The sequence below is a fragment of the Hesperophylax consimilis genome, chromosome 13 (genome assembly GCF_061612785.1).
Source record: "Hesperophylax consimilis isolate HC1 chromosome 13, BYU_Hcon_1.0, whole genome shotgun sequence".
NCBI classification, from domain to species: Eukaryota; Metazoa; Arthropoda; class Insecta; order Trichoptera; family Limnephilidae; genus Hesperophylax; species Hesperophylax consimilis.
Genome location: NC_142848.1, coordinates 26,880,538 through 26,902,959, shown reverse-complemented (window position 1 = coordinate 26,902,959; position 22,422 = coordinate 26,880,538). Strand labels below are relative to the sequence as shown.

The window sequence follows — 22,422 nt, the reverse complement described above, 5'->3', positions numbered from 1 at the left end:
TCTGGACAAACCTCACCACATGAAACCGAGCACCCCTGCTAAGTCACAATACATAACTAACTACGGCAGAGGTAACGAAATAGAGCCGCAAAGTGTTTGGTACCTGCGAATGTCTAAAAGGTGTTTTTTATAAAAGGTATTCAAGTATACTGGTGTCAAGAATAATATCATCCCAAAGCATAAGCAAGAAAATCAAAATGAGCTTCCATTATAATTTATTAGAAAATCTTCTTTATTCTTTCAAAAGAATAACTCAGGGGTACTTCATTGAGTATAAAGAGTTCCTTTGACACGTAATTCTAAGGTTTATCAAAAGAAGATCACAAATGATTTGATCCTTTGATGTATTTGTTAGTGGGGTTTTTTAACATAATGGCAAGATACTTTATATTAACTCACTAACCATCATGCTATTTTCATCGATGGGTAAGCAGAGAAGATAGACCGCCATACAACTCTGTCTTGGAGTACAGTCCTAGTCTCTATCATACACTTATGTTTTACCGACTCTTGACATGACCTCTCAAGTGTTATATTTTCTTAATCGTGCAATGTATTCCTTTTGTTCTGTCGTCTGAATATTCAAAGTTATTTTTTATTCAAGACACGAGCAGGCTGATGCCCGAAACGCAACAAATGAAAAAAAATACATTATTTGTTTTACGTAGTTTCTGAACGGATTTCCATTTTTTTCCGGTGGAAAATAGCACCATCTGTGGCTACATAGCATACTTAGCTTACTATTAAATTTATAAGCCGTAGTTCACAATGCAAAGAGATAACTGGTGATGTTCTTTGCTAAAAAAACTTTGGAAAATTTCTAAAAGATGGCGTTGCCGTACAAAAATATATTTTTTTGTGAAATATTTTTGAAAACAGAAAACGTTTTATATTATAAAAAAGCAGTACATAAAAGGCTTAAATAATTAAAAAAAATATTTATATATGTTAACATTTTATCGCCCCCGGGTGGGCTCGAACCACCAACCTTTCGGTTAACAGCCGAACGCGCTAGCCAATTGCGCCACGGAGGCAGATGCCCCGCACGACTCCATTATTATTCTTCTGGGTTTCTTAAGGGTAGTTATTGAAATTAAGTACTTATAGAGCTACATTAAGCAGCTTTTCAGAAAAGTTTACCTTCAAAGTATATCGCTCAGTTTCAGGAAAATGGACAACGTTCAAAATTATATTTTTGTAAGTGGAATCATTAAAATAGTTTTTTTTTTTAATTACACAGGGTGCGTACTGCGTATACAGAGGACATTCCGCTAGCCGAGCCACGAATTAAGGGAAATGAACAAAGTTAACTTGACCGGTCGGTGGATTGGGTAGAGTGTTAAATTCCTCGGCTGGCTAAGTCCCCCATCACAACACAATCAACATTTTTCGCTTTCTGTGGTGGAAGTAGGAGATTTTCAAATATTGTCAGGTTATTCGTAACCCGGGGATGTTTGTCTTTCTTTTAAAGAGAAAAAAAAAATAGATTTTTCAAAATTTTCGCGCTGATTGCGTTGATTTCCCATAATTCTCGACTCGGCTCGCGGAAATTTTGTCCTGTTTATACGCAGAGCCTGCCCTACACGGGAGCAATTGGAGCAGAATTGCCAAAACACTGATAATACCTAACACATAACAGTCCTAACGCCTTTGAAAAGATATCCGACTTTTATTGTTTACAGTGTTCACCGACCTAGTCGTCTAATGGTTTTTTATTAGGGAGCCAGTTTGGATCTGATCCGACCCTGTATATACGTAGCATAATGATTGGTTATACTACGGCGTTAATTTTGAGAAAGCTCACAAGGGCGAGAAAACTTAAAACTTTAGTCATCAATATTTGTCGAAATCCATTGTAAAATTTTGATAATGTAGTTTTTGTAATTATCTTTCAAAATCTTCTTATACTTTCAAATTTTGAAATATAAAATTATTACCGAATCATGTTTTGAAAAGAGACAATAACTTTATGCGTCTATATCACGTTTATAGTACGCTATCTAGCTTTGATAATGTTCAAATTTATTTATGTTTCAGTTTTTTTAAGTAACATTATTATTACTGATTTTATTGATTGCGCGTTCTTGTCGAAAATTCTGACGAATAAGTTTGAAAAAGGTGATAAATGTAGGCAAGTCTATTGAATTCTCCATCCTAAAGAAAATAAGCACAGTATTTTTTTAAAATAAATATAGCCACCATAACCCAATCTTCGATAATTCAGTAAGGGGGTAAGGAGGGTTTGTTTTCCACCAAGGTTGTTGTTTTGGCGCTATTCTAAAACGGATATCCGGAAAGCAATAACTAGAGTAAACACGTATCTTTTCCCCTTAGGGTTCCGGTCATCATAACATTCCGTTAGAGAAGCAAAAAAATTTACGATGGAAACAACATCTTGAATTTTCCTATGTTAAAAACGTTTACATTCCGGTAATACACATGGATGAATTTACACAGATAAAATAACGCCTTCACGTCAAAAAAAACCTAACCTTATCCTAAACTAACTTTAGTTTTTTTCAAACAAGTAGGAAATTTATTTAGCACACAAATTTAAACTAATTAAATGATTCCAATAGGTTTAATTCTCTCAATGTGGAATTTCATACATGTGTAATTCCGTCCGTTTGTAATTCTACCAGTGTATCCGCACAGCATCCCAAAATATGACGTAATGGAATATTGAAGGAAATTATTTTCCGCAGGGCCTCTTGTGTGGGGTACATCATAAAAGGATACAACATGAAAGGATGAGTTGTATTTTTGTGTAGCGCCATTTTAATGAAAAATAATCTCAAGGATGATGTGTTAGGTCTGTTAGGTGCATTGATGTATTTAGTCTATGGTTAGGTGTTATCAGAGCTTTAGGAATTCGGCGCCGGGTGCGGGCTGCTCCAATTGCGCCCGTATAGGACAGTCAGACAGCCCGCATAGCTTCCATAAGTACCCAGATCTCCAGAACCCATTAATTGTTCTCCCTTAATCTAATTCCTTATGCTTTAGACACTTAGCTTAGTTCACCAGCCTTCTTATTTTCTCTCTGGGTTCTAGTGTTCTAGAGGTATGTGAGTCATCTTTAGATCCTATCTGAATAGTGGCACAATAATTCAATATTATAATTGTTTCCACAGCATGTATTATAGGGTGATTATGCTTTAAGAAGGGAATATTCCCACAACCTTTTTTTCTTCATGATGGCTTCCATTATATAATTACGTTTACTTGTTTTTTGTTTTTGTTTTCCGCTTTGATTGTTTCCTCTTATCTATTTCAATTTATCCACGTAAACATAAAATATTGTGACAGTTTTTTTGTTGTTCGCATAATAGGTTATATTAGGCTATACGCATCATGGCTTGTCCTATTTTAGCGTGTCGCTCGCCATACACTGAAATAGGTCAAACCACTGTAATATAGCTTGGACTGTCACAGGCATCAACCAAAAACTTATATGTAGCAGCCGCGTCACCGCTACTAGAAAAAAAGCTGATACGTAATGTGTGGACACACACCTACTCCGTTTATATGGGTACTGATTCCTTTGTTCTCGTCTTCCACAGGTTGAAGCGTGTGGACATCGAACCCGCTGGATAGCTGACTCGGTTCATTGTATGAACGTTTTGCATCACCCTGCATTCCTTCACATTCGCATTATCAGCAGTTTACGTATCAGCTTTTTTCTAGCAGCGGTGACGCGGCTGCTGCATATACCTACATAAAACAGATTGTTTTAGTTTATTTATTTATTTGTTTTATTTTAAATAGGTACATAGTTGTTTATATCGTAATAGAATCCTTATATATACAGCCTTATTAAAAAACGTGGTGTAAATATTATGCGGCGCGTTAGGTCAAAACAGTGAAAAACTTGTCTTATTACCATGGCGTTTGTTTGGTTAAAACGGTATTGAACCAGGCTCAAGGCCGGCTTTACCACACCAATGTTGAACGGGCGTGTTAGAATGTAATTAATAAGACGGATTTAATAAAAAATAAAACTTTTTTTTTGGAATATATCAATCACATATATATTAAGGTATACATAACCAATGATGATCTAAATTGTAATATTGTTAAATATTTATGTATCTTTCGTAACTTATTAAGGTTTAAACTTGTTTCTATTTTCTTCTAAGTTTATTTCTTCTTTTATTTGAAAAATGTCATGAGTAACTAAGAAAGAAAGCTGCAAAGTTATCGTCCTTTTTTTGCATTTAAAAAATATATCTTTAGTTAAATTGTATGCTGAGTTTGTCGCTCATGCCACCTTTTGGAAAGATTTGGCTGTAAAAAATATTGTAAGTTCTGAGGGTTTGAAACTCGGCTAACCTCCCTTTCTGTCCCAATTCTAAAACTTATTTCTTGACGAAATTTCCCCGAAAAAGTGGAAAAAGGTTTTTCAACTCGAACAGAAGTTGACAAAACTTTTTCGTCCCTTTTCCTTAGAAATACAAGATAAATATCATTAACCTATACGGAGAGACATCGATTTTAGCCTTTGCAAAATAAATTAACAGGCTTTATTAATAAATATGTATAATATATATGATCGTGTGAGGAATGTGGATATCCGCAAAGAGTGCAAGGCTGATGTAAGCGTAGTGAGTAAGATCAAGAAAGGGACGCTTAGATGGTTTGGGCATGTAGAGCGAATGAGCGAAGAAAGGAGTGTAAGCAGGAATATACGATGCAAATGTGAATGGTAGCAGAAGTCGGGGACGCCCGAGGAAGACATGGCACGACCAAGTGAATCAGATACTTGAGTCGGGCCATGTCAAGAGTCAGAACAATAGAAGAGTATGTTTGAGACGATGTATGAATGTGAATGAGGTAAGGATCGTGTGCCAAGACCGAGTTGTTTGGTGGTCCGTCCTCTCTGCCTACCCCTGCGGGGAAACGGCGTGATGGTTAGTTAGTTAGTTTAATTAATAAAACATCAATTTAATAATGTTTTTACCGATTTACCTCGATAATGTATCACAACGAAACAAAGAATTTTCGTTGTAATGCAAAAAATATTTCAGATATCATGATAATTTACTAAAAGTTTATCAGGAAACCTGTTAGTTCATACGTAAGGCCTGCAAACCCGTTTTTAATAGAATTTACCAATAATTTGTATAAATTCTCAATAAATTAGCAATACTCATTTGACTCCGCGTATTATAGTTTCTTAGGTTTTTAGTTTGGGTTAAATAAAATATTTTTTAAAACTCTCCTAAAAAGCTGTTTTCATAGATCAACACATGGCGTCAACAAAATACGTTAAATTATCCTAAAATAAATTATAACAAAATGACCATTAAATGTGAATTTATTTGTTCTTTCGTAGGGGCTAAAAAGATGTTCCTTTAAGCTGATGTACATTTACCTAAGTACCAATGGGTTTATCTAAGCAAACGCTTTAGCCATAACACTTTAGTTGTCAGTTTAGTAGTTAAATACGCCCAACAATTGAATTAGGGAGCAACCTCTGGGCTGGAGCCCCACAATATTATAAGTATTGTGGATAAACCTACTTGATTCCGTGCAAAGTAGGGCGGTCCGTCTGATTGATAATCCATTGTTAACAAACATATTGCCACCTCTAACGCAATGTGGGCATGCTGAGTTTGTTCTACAGGTATTTTAATGGAGCCTTAGACAAATTAATGGTTTCAATAAAACGAAATCGACACCCGTTTTTAAGAGGTTGACAATATAATAAAATGACAATGGAACATCGTTGTATAAATATGTTTTCTTTTTAAAAAATGGGGGAAAAGTTTAGGTAGGTACCGGAAGGTACCTACCGCCCGTCTTTTTATGAAAAGCTGACATAGATACACTATTATGATGTACCTATTATTTTAAAAATAAAGACCATTCCCAGGTTGTCACAACCTGACAATATTTGAAAATCTACTACTACCATCACAGTAAGTAGAAACTGTTGCTTGTGTAGTGATGGAGGACTTGCCAGCCGAGGAATTGAACAAACTACGCCTGAGTGGGACCAGATGCGATGCCAACTCAGCCATTGATCTGCCTATTATTCTTTAGAATGTATAATTCAATTTGTGAGGCGGGTTTGGGTACTGCTGCCCTGGGAAGCATTTATTGGATAACCAACACCTCTGTCACCCCAAGTGGTTCGTTACGTTTGTAGATTTAGCAGGGGAGCCCGGCTTCATCGGGTGAGGTGGGTACCAGCTGCGTGACGTGCCAGATCGGGAGAGACTGGTTTGGGGAAACCTTGTAACCTCTCCGACTGGTCTCTTGATTAATCCATCCATTGGGAGGGATATTTGCCTATGTCCGTCACTCTTCGACAGACTGATCCCTAAATTCTCACCCAACCCTCATACCTTTTACTTTCCCAGGACCTCTCCTTCTTTTCAAAAAGATGACATAGGTCCTGAGGGAAAATATTTTCCTCGTGTAGGGTTAGTGTGAACAAAAACGGGTTCTGTATGTATATGATTCGGCCGGTCCTAAAACCCATTATTTCGCTGCCAATATGAAGCCCTGCAAAATATTCAACAACGATTTTAATTGCATTTTTTTCAATTGAATTTATTCGCATTGAAGTGCTTTCCAGAAGCACTCACGCCAATGGCCCCGGCGCAGTTGTTTGTGTTCGTGTCATTTCCCAAGCCCCTTCCTATGGTAGTAAAACAGTGCAGTTAAGCTTGTTTAATGCGCCACGTTATGGGCGCCAGTAACGGTGCAATACGACTGCACTCGGGCATATAATAAAGGCGAGATCGATCGACAGGATTATACTTTTGGATGAAGATTGTTAAAGTTGGGCTCGAAACGTTGTATTATAATTGTAGTATTTTATACAGACACTAGCGCCGACCCGTAAAAAATCACGGAATATTATAATTGTGGGATTTGTGAAGCTGAATGTTCAAAAGATAAAAAAATACCCTTCGCAAGTTAGTAAAATAATAATAATATTGAAAAATTATGGCATTATAAAAATACAACTCATTATTATATTCACGCTCATCGAACAAAAATGTAGCACCGCTTACTAAAAAAATATCCATTTATACGTATATGAACGTCCCTTGGAAGTATAAATACCCACAGATCAATTTGTGTTATTTAAGAATATATTCATTTTTGTTTATTTTTTTTTAACTTTAATTATTCTCATTTCTTTACACATAATAACAAATAGTATAAACAAGAAACGAAAACCCAATAAGGCACTGCCTGAGTGTGGCTAATATAAAAATGATTACTATATTTCCAAGTACCTAAAGTATAAAATACGTAAGTAGAATAATTGAAAAAGTTTTTTGGTTTTTTAAAGTTTTTTTTAAAATTATTTTATAAGCAATAATTATTAGCCTGAAACACTCATCCACATTGAAAAATCTCCTGATAAAAGATACATGACGCCAACGGGACTTGAACCCGTGTCCTTTCGATTTCCGGTCGACAGCTCTGACCACTGAGCTATGGCGGCTTATCTCTTATCCGCGAAATAATTCAATATATACTAGTGTTTCATTAAGGTTAAACGCAACGCTCGTTGTATTCTACGTGTTCACAGATGGCGTTAATTAATTAATTTTGTTTTAATATGCTTTTGCAAGGTATTGCTTTACAATATTAAGACAAATTTTATTTTATTAGGAACACTAACAGGTTTATAACATAACATGCATAGAAAGAGAAAAATAAGTAAAAGAATTAGGTTACAACCCAGTAACCAATGTTCACATCATGCAATAAAGATAAAGAAGGTTAAAAAGCAATAAACAAACAAAGAAAACAAAGAAAGGTTAAAAACAAAACAAAGAAATGTTAAAAACAAGGAAATAATAAGAGAAAATGTATATATATATATATATACACGTATAAACACATACATATATATATATACATACACATGCATATACACATATAAATACATACTTACACACATACATATACATAGTTGCATACATACATACGCATACATACATGCATACATACATACATACACACACGTACATTTGATATTAAATACAAATAATATGTAAGAGTGATAATGAATAAATGATGAATGTAATGTATTAAATTTAGAAAAGGGTTAATTATTACAATACTCTGTTAACAATTTTTTTAAAAGCTCCTAAGGTACACGACAGGATATCAGCATCAAAATAAGTTTTATTATAATGATTGCAAGTTCTTAGTAAGAAAGTAAATAAATAAAAAAACAAATCATTTGTTTGCGCCCGTATATACGCAATATGAATATGAATCAATAGTTTTGTTCGTTTAAAGACTTAATTCTTTCGAGAAAGGCACACAAATACAATATTTTACCGATGATTCAATCCAATATTGTATCTGTATGCCTTTCTCGATAGAATTGAGTTTTTATATGGACAAAACTATTTATTCATATTCATATTGCGTATATGAGGGCGCAAACAAATAATTTGTCTTAATACTGTAAAGCAATACCTTGCAAAAGCGTATTTAAACAAAATTAATTAATTAACGCCATCTGTGAACACGTAGAATACAACGAGCGTTGCGTTTAACCTTAAACAATTACTGCTTGTTACATTTTTTCACCTGAAACAACCAACTTTATTTTATATGAGAAAGGCATTGTAAGTGCTCACTAGATGCACTAACTCTCTCACTAGATGGCGTCGAGACAAATTTTCAAGTTTTTTTATGCATAGCACAAAGGGTAACAATTATTTTATAAGTAATAATTATTAGCCTGAAACACTCATCCACATTGAAAAATCTCCTGATAAAAGATACATGACGCCAACGGGACTTGAACCCGTGTCCTTTCAATGTGGATGTGGATGTATGTGTCAATGTGGATGAGTGTTTCAGGCTAATAATTATTGCTTATGTAATAATTGTTACCCTTTGTGCTATGCATAAAAATCTCGTCTTAAACATTAGTTTACCAAAAAATAATAATAATGATTTTATTTTTTAGTTTTTATAAAAAGTAAAGAGAAAAACATAATGTACTACAGTTTAGAAAGTTACAGCAAGTGAGTTGTAGAAGGATATATAAATTTATAGAAAAAGCGTTTTAATATCTGCGTCATTCAGCCATAATTTTACCTCTTTTACATATTTTGTCATTTTATTCATCATTTGAGTTTGTAGTGGTAGAAAGTACGAGGACCAATGTAACTGCGATGTGTCTGCATTAATTTAGTATTGGTTTGGGGGGTGTAAAATATATTGTTTGTTCTTTTGCTCATTCTGTTTTCATTAATTTTGAAATTATTTTTGTTTTTAAATATATATTTCATAGTTTGTAATATAAATAATTTACAAAAAATAACATATATTATATTTGCGGCACGTTCCAGAAGGTAGATACTTTCAGTATCGCCTTAGTGGAAGATCACCATTCAGAATCAACATGTTGCTTGAAACTGATTTAGCCGTTATCAGTTCTGAATAGCCGGGTACTTCCCCACCTTCCTCTTACTCATCTCCTTCCCTTCCCATTACCTTTAGCCTCACAACATAGAACGATACGTAGCTGGTAATGTTGTAATGATCTTTCACAGTTTAGGGTATGAAAGATAAGCAAGAGAAGGAAAATAGGAAGTTGAAAAATTCCCAACTATTTAAGATCTAGTTACCAAACGAAGCTGTAATGGAACGTACGGATGTGTTAATGTATGAAAAAGACAACCGAGTATAAATGAGATAGTATGATGGTTCATACGCTAGTAAACGAGTATGCCTATTGTATTTCATCGTCTTTAGTAACTCACCATCCGAGCGTGAACATCTTATAGCCTTACAAATTATACCAGTTAAAGTTAAACGCGACGTTCGTTGTTATAAACATGTTTATAGATGGCGTTAGTTTAGTTATGTTATTAAAATACGTTTTTTGCAAGTTATGCTTTACAATATTGGGACAATTTTTTTTTGTTTGCGGCCATGCATACGCAATATGAACAATGAACATACATATATAAATGAACTACAGGTAACACAAAACAAAGTAATCAAAAAGGTATTTCATTTCACACCTAGAACATCAACAAAATAATTATAGATGGAAACAAAACTATTAAAATTAAGAAAATTATATGAATATAATACATGTCTCCTTATTTACAAAATAAATTATAAACTCATACATACAAATACAGAACTTATTAAAACGTCTCAAGTACACACACACTTTACATGTAAACACCATACTTACGCATTATGGCAAGCAATCCATTGGTTACGAGGGGAGCAACATTTATATAATTGCCTCCCAGACGAAATTAAAAATGAAAAAAGTTTAGGTACATTTAAAAAAAAAATTGTTCAGTTTTATGCTCAATCAACAAAACAATGAAAGCGAATAATATCGTTGTGTAATATATTTATGTGTAATGTATTCGTTATTTCTAGTTAAATAAGTGAAAAATGTAATTTTCTTTTATCTAGAATAAAAAAACATGAATAAATGGTTTTGTGATTCAATCCAATATTGTATTTGTATGCCTTTCTTGAAAGAATTCAGTTTTTATATGGACAAAACAAAAGATGGCGTTAATTTAACTATAAAATAATTACGTTAATGCCATGTATGAAAACGTAGATTATAACGAACATCGCGTCCTGTCGACAGTATAATCGCAAGACGAACAATCACCATAATAGCCAAAGTCAAACGTTTCGCAATAGATTTACTTTAAAGTGATGCCATCCCATTTTAATCGCGGTTAAACGTATACTTTTTTCAATATTATTAAAACCATTAGTAATTGCTTGAAAAGTGTCGCACTTGTTGCTATACCCGCCCTCGGCCAATTTATCTGGCGTCATTTTTGTGAAAAATTAAATGAACAATTTTTGTCAGGAAAGTTACACAAGCGTGCAGTCATCAAACGCTGTATAAACAAGTACATAAATTGAGTGCCATTACTTCAGCTTGATGCGAATAGTTAGCCCAGTTGGACGTCCCACCCGTCGCACAACAATAATACATTCCGCTCGTTATACCTGGAATTGGTTTCATGATTGCAACAAAACACTGACTTCATAATGTCAATCAATCAATTTAAAAACGTATACATTCCAAGGGGCAGTAGTTTCACAAAATTCAATTTGGAAGGCAGGTTTATTGTTTATTTTATTTTATTTTTTATTTATTTATGTCTATTCTACTGTTAAAAAGTTTGGTTGCGTAGTATTGAAAGTGTCTTTGTCCGTGTGTGGTGTGTTTTATCGGAATGTTCAGTGTTTTATTTGTTGATGACCTGGTTTTTATTATGGCTTTTGGTTGATTTGTAATATAAAGATTATTATGGATGAGATGTAGGAGAGCAGTTTTGGCGTAAAGTTGTCTTATTGACATGACGTCTAGATTTTGTTCGAGTCTGTGTAGAATGGAACTTGCAGTATGAGTTTTGTATAACTAAACCTCTGCCATTGGTCACCCAACATTGAACGGTACGTTTGGTGATTTAGGAGGGGTGCCCGGGTTTATCGGGTGAGGTTTGTTTGGGATGGGCTTGCCCACCAGATCGGTAGAGGCTGATTTGGTAGCTCCTACTGGTTTCTCGACCTGAGGGATATATTCATATGTCCGTCACTCCTGCACATACTGAACCCTAGATTCCCTCCCAGCCCCTTGTATTGTTTACCTTTAAAAAGACGCTCCACACAGCATCCCAAAATATGGCATAGGCCGTGAGAGAAATTATTTTCCTCAGGACCTCAGCTTATTAATGAATCGGCGTTTAACGATTTTTGAAATGTAAAACATAAACCCGTTAAAAATAAAGTAAGCTTAGCATAAATTTATTTTTAAATATCTTTAAAAAAATTGTTTGACTTAAACCTTCGTATCCAGGAACTTAGTTGACAACGCTACCAACTTTGCCAAATGCCGATTGGGTAAGACCGACATTTATGTCGTATATTAACTACTGTAATGTCGTTCGATTTCAGACAAAATGACTGACTGCCACCAAAATTTGATAGAATACACTGTCATTGACATCGAATCTATCTTCCGAGAGCTCGATCGGATGCTGAAAAGTGGGTTAATTTCCGCTTCCGAGATTTACAATCATTCAAATCAATCAAAATAAAAATATTAATATAATGAATATTGAATAAGAATTGCTATTTGATGACTTTAAACCACGTGTATTTCTGCGAAACAACTGGGCCTTATTAATGTAACAACTGGGCATTATTAAAATATTTTTAACGGTAATAATTATATATTATATTATTGACATCGTTAATATTTTATTTTGAAAGCATCTGGTTGAAAGAAGCGTTTATTTACGTTTTCCTATCGGTAATACGAAAAATTACAGAAATCTATCATTATTATGATGAACCTGTCTCACTCAGTCAGTAAGACCATAAACAAGGAAGTTATAGCACGACTACCTGTATTTTCTGTGTAAAAAGCTTTATATTTAATATGTTACTGTAAAAGCTGAATAGTTGGAAATCGGCGTTTTCAGGTAATTCCTACCATTCACAGAAATTATTGTGTTAATATTACGGGTCCTTTCAAAAAATTTTAACAATTCTTCAAATTTTAAATCTGAAGTTCTGTGAAAGTTCTGTACATGTTCTATTATTATATCATCATTGGCCAATTTCAGTTTTCAGCTCACAGAACTGAAATAATAACAGAACTTAGATAGAACCTTCACATAAGGGGAAAATCAACTTTGAAATTTGATGAATTGTTCAAATTCTTTGAAACAACTCGTCCTAAGTGACTTGAAAACATTTATGAGCTTTTGAATATATATTTGAATTCTGACTTTATTTTCATGATTAAATGAATAAATTAGTGAAATAATGAATAAATTAATGAATGAATGATAAAATTAGTGAATGAATGAATAAATTAGTGATTGAATTAATAAATTAGCGAATGAATAAATAAATTAGTGAATGAATTAATCAATTAGTTAATAAATGAATAAATTAGTGAATTAATTAATAAATTAGTTAATTGATGAACGAACAAAATAGATTCTTGTAAGTGGAAATTAAACCACATTCTGATATCTGGAACCTACTTAAACTTGGCAGATGGACTCGATATCGATGGCAATTCAACTCTCTAAAATTTGATGCCATCATAAAAAAATTACAGCAGATAATGTACGAAATACATCTCGGTACCGTTCAATTCGCGGGTCACTCATTTTAGTCAGTCCCTGGGGAGGAGAGTTCAATGCAATCAAACAAAAAATATTAAGAAAATAGATGTATAATATTAAAAAAACTTTGTTTTCTTGGTGATTTTGTTTTATCATTATAAAATTTTACCATGCAACAATGGTAAAACCGATCCTAACCATAAATAACATAATCTGAAATATCGTATCCTAAAATAACACATGAGCTTTTTGTAAACGCCAGTAAATTTTAGAATTAATTTGCCGGTAAATCCTAAGATTTCTCAATTTCCTAGCTCTTATAGTAACATTTAAATTTTGAAATGCTGCTTATAAAATGGAATTCTATTCCGTTCCTCCGAGAATTTTGAATAATTTTAACATTTAGAAACTTGATTTTTCTGTTTGTTTTTTCAACTAGCGGGAAGCATAAAATTACAAACGTAAATATTTAAAATCGGAGAAGTGTATAATATATTAGGAATAGAACAAAAAATATCGTTTGTTTGCTCCGCTTTTGGCCAACCGCACGAATAATTGTGTAGATCAATAACGCAAATATTATGCAAATTATATTATAAAAATCTGTATTATTTTACACTGCGGAAAATAATTTCCCTCGGGGCCTATGTCATTTTGGGGATGCTGAATAATTTGAAAGTAATAATAAAAATTAAATCACAATGGACTAAAATACATACATGAAATTAAAATACGACAAACAAAAATTTTAATAAATACAGATCAGATGGGTTTACAAAGAGACAACCAATGGTTCAAGAATAAGGGTTGAAATATGTTTTTTAATATTATATTATACACAAAACTCACTAAGTTAACATTAAACATGTCAATATAACCTAAGTATTGATTTTCCATAGCGTGAAACCGCTGTATCGAAAAATTAGCAATGTAGTTGCGCTTATGCATACTTCAGTAGAATATAGAATTGTGTCGTCTTGTTTTTGTGGGTATGCGTGATTTTATAAGTTGCAGGCATTCGGAACAGTATAATTTAGAGTTTGAAATATGCTTTACAATTAGTACATATGTCGAATTCCAGATGTCGGACTGTGAGAAGCCATTCACGTTTGAGTATGTTATAACAATTAATACTTAATAATTTTATAAAATATCTTCTGATAAAAAGAGAGTTGACAATTCAATTGAACCGTTGTGCGGCTTACCGGGAGTCGCAGGAATACGGCTCATCGAAAAGAGACAGCTCAATTGTGCGACTCTTTCATGAACGACTCATCGCTAGTTGCTGGTACTATTTTCTTTCGTGACCTTGGCAATCCCTTCGCCACGCTAAGTCCTGTAGATTTCAATTACCCAGTTAACCTATTTTTCAATAAACTATTTCTAATCAAAATATGACGTGAAACAGACGCCAATCACGCCGGCACACACTTCTCATATTTCAAAGCCTCCCTTATAATACAATGTGTAAACACAGGTGTGGTCCGGCCCATGGTTGTGGAGGGTTGTAACCGATCATAATATTTGTTTACCTTTTCAGCATAATAGGTACTGCTCCTTATGAAACGAGCTTTCCGTATTAATTGGTCAGAGAAGCAAAGGTTAATCATATTTACCCAGTTTCGAAAGCTTGTGGAGCTTTTCGAAACAAGTAGTAACTACCCTAGTGTAATATTTAATAATAATTCACCTGAAAGCGGTGTATTTATATTGTAGCTTGCAATAATAATAATAATATTTGGATGATTTGTAAAGCATCGTTTTTGTGCAAAATCACCTCAAGGGCGCTGTAAGAATCAAGCTTGAGTACGCAAATGCAAAAAGACGTCTGAAAAAAATCAGAAAAAAAAATTCGGCCATATCATCTATACGCGGAAGCATGGAATTTATCCTAGGTTCGTGCCCCATATAAGCCAGGTATGTACTTTCTCACCATCATTTACCCCATATCTTTCCCAGCTCCACTACCTTCTGCCTCACAACACACCCCAATTGGGGATGCCATTGTCTTACTGACTCCATACGGGTGAGAGCAATTGTGACTTTTGTGCGGTTTGACATTTAGAAAAACTTCTGCTAAATAAAAAACTGTCTTCCTCAAGATTGCATTTTTAGCCCCATCAAACGGTACAAACCGCGCAAGTTAACCAATAATGAAACATATATTAGCGAATATCACACAATCTTCAAGGTCACCAAAATATTCAATTCAATGCAACTTCAATCGAACGCTCTTGCCGCCCACCCTTGGTCATGGTGCAATGCACGTTGCGCCGCTGCTAATATGTGGGTATCTAAAAAAAATCAAAATGGGAACATTTAGTTTCCTTTTTATGTCCATGGTAGAAATGTGATTTATATTCGGATCGAGCGTACTTTATGGTTTCCTACGAATATAATACTCGTATTATCTTGTTGCAGGCAACCCCGCCTTTGAATGTAAGGCAATAAATTCACACCGTGTTAAAGTAATATCTATTTACACTGGTTTCGCTTCATAGATTTACTGGCGTTTCGTAATATTTCCGGGTCACAGTTTGTCACGGCCGGCCGTTGGATAACGTGCTGAAACTGTAAAAGCTGTGCTGCAGCCGATAAATATGCATGAAAAATCTAAATTGTGGAAACTTTTGAACTTAAAACGTTTAAATAATATGCAAGAAGGCATATTTTTGTTGTTGTTCTAGTTTCTAGTAATGAAAGTTCTTTTTTGACCCCTGTGGCTGAGCGGTTAAGTTAAAAAACATTTTATTTTTTGCTAGCGCAATCCCGATGAGTTAAAAAACTCATCGGGATTGCGCGAGGAACCTACAATAAATAGGTGGGAGTTAATAGGTACAATTTTACATTGGCATTTTAATATCCAAATTATAAGTGTCACATACAAAACAGTACACAAATAGAAAGAGGGAGGTTAAGTTAAACAAACGAGACGTAACAAAAAAAGAAACAGACAGGGATATACATATAATTTAGAAGAAGATACTTACCCTTACTTACTCAATTACAAATACATGGGATAGAAAAGGAGAGAGAAAGAAACAAAACAAATACGACAAGAATTACAAATTTTCGTTTTTATATGTTTTAAAAAAATATTCTTTTAAGGCCTTACTTTAAATTTTTAGAATATGCTGGCTGTTTTTATACATATCTGGAAGAGAGTTATAGAGTGTGTAGGCAATATAGTTTAGATATTTTATCCCATATTGTTATTCCGAATATTGTGGTTGTGGATTGATTGTTCGGTAATTTAAATTAACTAATTCGATGGTCCCGAAGAGCATTGATGTGAAATTTTGTATTGTTGCTGTAGACCTGTTTAAAGTTTCGTTTCTGCATTTTTACTTTTAAAAAACAATTAAATAAATAGGGGTTAGTGCAAAATATCAAACAAAACTTTTTAATCATTTCGTTTGTATTTATATTTTAATAGTTGTGTCGCATAAAAATCTGTACTTTTGTGTATAGAGGGTGTTAGTAATAAGTTTATTTTATTTTTATAAACATTACATCATAATTCCGTTTTACAAGGGGGTATTTTGTATCTTATGGTTTATACTGCTCTTCCATTTGATGCGTTTGCTAATGGATGGAAGAAGAGTGTACTTTGAAAAAAAAAAAACTTTAACAATAAATTATGGTTTATGTATATGGTTGTGAAATGGTAAATATTAAGTAAAAAAATTCTATTCGAATTAAGGACTAAATATAGTTTAATTTAGAATATAGTTTAATGAAATTAGAAGACAAACATGTTTATGGATTGAGAAAAAAATATTGTGGAGGATAAATAGAATATTACAGGGTCATTTGTATAATTTTCAGGTGGAAATAGGAGAAGCCGTTTTTTATGATATCTCTAAAATATTTTTTAATGATTTACTAAAATATCTTTTAATGAATTCTATAAAATATTTTTTAATGATTTCTATAAGATATTTTTTATAGAGTTCAATATTGTTGAATTTTAATATTAACGCATTTGATTTCGTCTGGTAATTCATTAAAGCAACATTTTTCTTAGTAAAATATGTGGAATGTTTTTTTAACTTTAGTTTGTTCGTTTTATGTATTTTTATTGTTATGATTTTTTGTAGCAAGTGAATCAGATACTCGACTCGAGCCATGTCAAGAGTCAGAATAATAGAAGAGTATGTATGAAACGATGTATGAATGTGAATGAGGCAAGGAGTGTGTGCCAAGACCGTGTTGTTTGGCGGTCCGTCCTCTCTGCCTACCCCTGCGGAGAAACGGTGTTATGTTAATTGTTAGTTAATTAGTTAGTTATGATTTTTTGTAGTTAAAGTTTTCACTCTACCTTTTTAATTATATTTTGGGTATGCAATGTTTGGAATGTAAATACATAGCTACATATTTTTGCAATATTCGTTCCTTAGAAATAATAATGCTTCTTAGCGCAAAATAATAATAGATATTATTGAATGGGTTGCTTCCTTTCTCTTCGCGATATGTAGTAGGTACAATCGAGTAAGTAATATTTAATTCCTCATGAATTAATACTCGATCCCTTTCAGCTTCTCGATTATTATTTATTTACTGTGTTTTGGTAAATCCATGTATTATTTTCGAATTCTCTCATACACAATTCAATCGTAGATGGTTTATTCATTCCTACACCTACGTCCTACGTGTTCTCATTTATACTGGTCCAGTCTATTTTGGTCCTATGGCCATTTCAGGGTTCAGGGCTGTCTATAATTCATCAGGTTCGGATCAGAACTCAATTGTAGACTGCTAGATTCACTTTAGAGATAACCATTGAGTGCCTAATGCAGTTAGTGTTCTGTTTTCGTCATTACTGCCATAGACATTGACATAGTTGATAGACTTGCCCTGAAATGAAATCTGACGACCTAGAGGCAAACCACGTCAACATAATTTTTGCATCAGGAGGGTTCGAGAAAGCTTTGACAACAGTCCTACATTTAACGCCGAAAGCGACTTTTGAAATAACCAGAACCTGCGCAGAAAAGTAAGGTTCACTAAAATAAAGCAACGTTTTATAGCGCAGTCCGTTGTGGGACTTTTCTGTAGCGACGCTAAACATGAAGGGGTGGGTAAATAAGAACACATTTGTGAAAGTGTGTAACTTAGTAGTGTAAAAAATATTCAGTTTTGACCAAACCAGCCCAAACTTTCGTTCACCCGATTTAGTATTTGTAGTTAAGTTTTTGTACTGTCTACTAATTCGTAAGAAGATTTTATTTTCGCCAACATGAAGACGATCACCCCTCTGCGCTCTTTGCAACTTTGTTTGTTTCCCTTCCCCTGATCGGCTAGTCAATGATAACTACTAATAAAATTCTCTTTAAAATTTTTACTTTTAATATTTTCGTATTTTTATAAACTAGGTCGGAACTAAGAAGTTGGTGAATTTAATTTCAAATTATAACTTAATATCATTTCAATGTTTACCAGATTCTAACTTACGGTGAAGTTGATAAAAAGTTCAAATGATCAATTCCGTCTTGAAAAGATAATCAATTTCCTTGGCCTTTTTTGGGCCCAGAATTTGAAAGGTGTTATGTAAATTGGCGCCATCAGATTTCTTTCAGAATGCTATAAATAGGTTCATAAATTATTTTATTTTATTGTTCGACTGAACTATAAAATACTATAATTTATTTATAGTTTGGACCTCCAGCCGCCATAAATCTGTAACACTAGAAACTTCACGTTAACGCCACCCCTAGCAGCTATCAATTGAATTTGAAATTATCTAATACGTCTAGTCAGCTTTCCGCCGACGCACATTGGGAGAAAGAATGATTCTAGGAACCAATAAGTCCACTGTGAAGATATTTAAAAATTCTGAAAGCTCAACTAATATATTTATTTATTTATTATTTATTAACGCCCTATCGGACTTTTACATAGTTAGTTGACAGCAAATGTATGTAAGTGTAACATGTACATGGATAAAATTGCTAAATATAATTTACTCATAAGGTAATTAGAAAATAATATGGTAAAGTAAATCAAAGTATGAAGGCAAGACCTTTTTTAAAGCTAATAAATTAAACAAGTTAATAACTAGCAAATAGGTCTAAAATTAGTGCCTTTTGAAACTTACAGAGTTATTAACACCAAATATATCGAAAAGTTTACAGTATTTGTTTGCAAGGTGATGAATTCTTGGAATTGGTGAATACATAGAGTAGTTAGTATTGAGGTTATTGTTACATTTAAAAGTGTCTTTGCTTCGAGTTTGTCTGGCAGGTACATTCATATAAATTAATTCCAATAATTCAAGGCTGTCAATGAGAGATTTGATAATTTTGAATAAAAATAATATATCAGTTAGAACTCTTCTATCCGATAGTTTGAGAAGTCTGGTTTCGGTACGTAAGTTATTATAATTTATATTCGATGGAAATATAATCACAGTTAGGATTCGAACCCAGGATCTCTCGTCTAGCACAGGTATCTTAACCAACTTGACCATTGGGACCTAAAGTTGGTTAAGATGCCTGTCCCAGTAATACAATCCTGGTTTCGATTCGTAGTTGTAACCGATATATTTTTTATTTATCTTCGTCTTGTTTTGTTTTATGTTTCGTTAAGATTTATTAGTATTATCTTATACTTCAATGATATATTACATTGATGGGTATAACCTTAAAAAAAGTTAAAAAGAGAAAGTTGTTCTTCAACTAATATATTTATTGGATAGCAACTTGCAGATCACAGAAAAGTATTTAGTGCCCGCAATAACTAGATCGTCAAACAATGGTAACGTGTTGTCATTTTTAGTGGCTGTGCCCAAACTGTTATTGATCCTCTACAAAAAGCATACAACATGGTAACACGTGTTATCACCAAGCGACCGACAAGATACTCCACCATTCGACTCTTCGAATTCGAGTTCGACTAGAACTATAACCAACCGACTATAAATACCCAAACTACATACAACATCAGTACAAATATAATTCATATATCTAGCTCCTAAAATCTTCAACCTTCTCCAAAACAACTTAAAAACCGAAAGTGAATAATTTCATGAAATCGCATAAAAATGAATAATTGAATTTATGCTGACTTCTTAGGTCCTAGAATCAGCCTTTCTGCCACTGTGCGACACGTGCAAATTTGACACTAATAGGGTTAGAATATCAGATGCGTTTCTATTTCCACGAATAGAGCTAGTAAATAGAATTATTATAATATGGATATACTGCCAAATAATTCCTTAATGTTTGATTTAACAAAAAACTTGTTTTTTCTGAAGCGACTGCTCCGTCCATTAATTCCATTTTTGTTGCTATGGCATTCCCGATTGAGGTGTGTTGTGTGACTTAGCGGTGTGAATATTGTACAATTTTCAGAGTAATTATGTACCACTAGTGACACCTATGAAGGTTAGGTAAATAGTATTTATGAAAGGTTATCGCCTCTGCTATTTGTTTGTAATTAAGTCGCGTCGGCAAGGCCGATTCCTGTTTTGCGGCTTTTTGAATTTGAAGTATGTCAACAGTCTTTTCATATAAAAGGTTGGGTTTCCTTAAAAACTCTCTCTTGCTCAAAAACAACCAAAGGTTTCACCTTTCCTAAAGAACCACAGGAACTAGTCTGTATCTAGAGTATTTACCTTTAAAAAGTGCCTAGTCATATCATGTGATAGTGGATATTTATTGTTAAATAAAGTTATTCAGTTTGTTCTCAATAACGGAGTTTAATGACAAGGACCCTAATTTATAAAAAGTATAGCTAAAGCCATTTCAACCGACGTTTCGATTCGAAAGTCTTCCAAAAGGGCGATACTGATACTGACCACCACTATGATTTGATTCCTATGAATTAAAGTTATATAGAAGCCAAACACTCCTGGGTAAAATCTCTAATCCGAAGATCCCTCATCCGAAGCCTCCTGGCTCAATGTCAAAAAGATCAGGGTGATACTGAGAGTATCTACCTCTACGTATAAGATATTTGGTTTAGCTTAGAATTGCGCGTGCTTTTGGCATAATTTTGTGTGCATTCATTCACATTCAGCCGATGCTAACAGATTTAAAACTTATCGATAAAAGATAAGGTATTACGTTTGTACGTGTCGATATGGAGTAATGGTACAAATAGTGGTGTGGGAAAAATGGTATATAAGTTGAAAAACGACAACAATTAGCATCAGATCAGTGATGAACATCTACAAGATGTCTTCTCAGAGGTTCAGCGCTTTCTTCCTGTGTGCATTTATTGCGTTAACCGCTCAGGTAATAGCATTTAAATATTTGATTGTGTTGTTTTTCTTAATTGGAAAATGTAATTAATCCAACTTGATTTTCTATTTTAGGGGGCACTTACCGCTTGCATTCGGTGTCCATGTCATTCACCACCACCTGTAGATCCATGCCCGCCACCACTATGTCCAGTACTACCACCACCATGCGCACAACCATGTCCACCACCGCCACCGCCACCTTGCGCCGAGCCGTGCCCACCACCACCACCGCCACCTTATGTTCCATCATGCGCACCTCCACCACCACCACCATGCGCAAAACCATGCCCACCACCACCATCTCCACCTTGTGCTGAGCCATGCCCACCACCGTCACCACCACCTTGTGCTCCATCCTGCGCACCTCCACCACCACCGCCTTGCGCACAACCATGCCCACCACCACCACCTCCACCTTGTGTTGAACCATGCCCACCACCGCCATTATCACCTTGTGCTGAGCCATGCCAACCACCGCCACCACCACCCTGTGCTCCATCCTGTGCACCTCCACCACCACCGCCTTGCGCACAACCATGCCCACCACCAACACCTCCACCTTGTGTTGAACCATGCCCACCACCGCCACCACCACCTTGTGCAGAGCCGTGCCCACCACCGCCACCACCACCTTGTTCTCCATCCTGTGCACCTCCACCACCACCGCCATGCGCACAACCATGCCCACCACCACCACCTCCACCTTGTGTTGAACCATGCCCACCACCGCCACCACCACCTTGTTCTCCATCCTGTGCACCTCCACCACCACCGCCTTGCGCACAACCATGCCCACCACCACCACCTTCACCTTGTGTTGAACCATGCCCACCACCGCCACCACCACCATGTGCTGAGCCGTGCCCACCACCGCCACCACCACCTTGTTCTCCATCCTGTGCACCCCCGCCACCACCGCCTTGCGCACAACCATGCAAACCATTGCCACCAGTATCTTGTGCTCCATCCTGCCCCTGCTCTCACTAATCAGCTAAAGCCAGTTCACCACTTTCAACAATCATTATGAAGCGTTCATTTTATTATAAAATAAAATACATA

General features: G+C 34.7%; 1 non-coding gene across 1 annotated transcript; it reads right to left on the bottom strand.

Moving 5' to 3' along the window:
• Positions 1 to 960: 960 nt before the first annotated feature.
• TRNAN-GUU (transfer RNA asparagine (anticodon GUU)) lies at positions 961 to 1,034 on the bottom strand. The gene has a single exon. It is a non-coding gene; the product is annotated as a tRNA-Asn (tRNA).
• Positions 1,035 to 22,422: the final 21,388 nt, after the last annotated feature.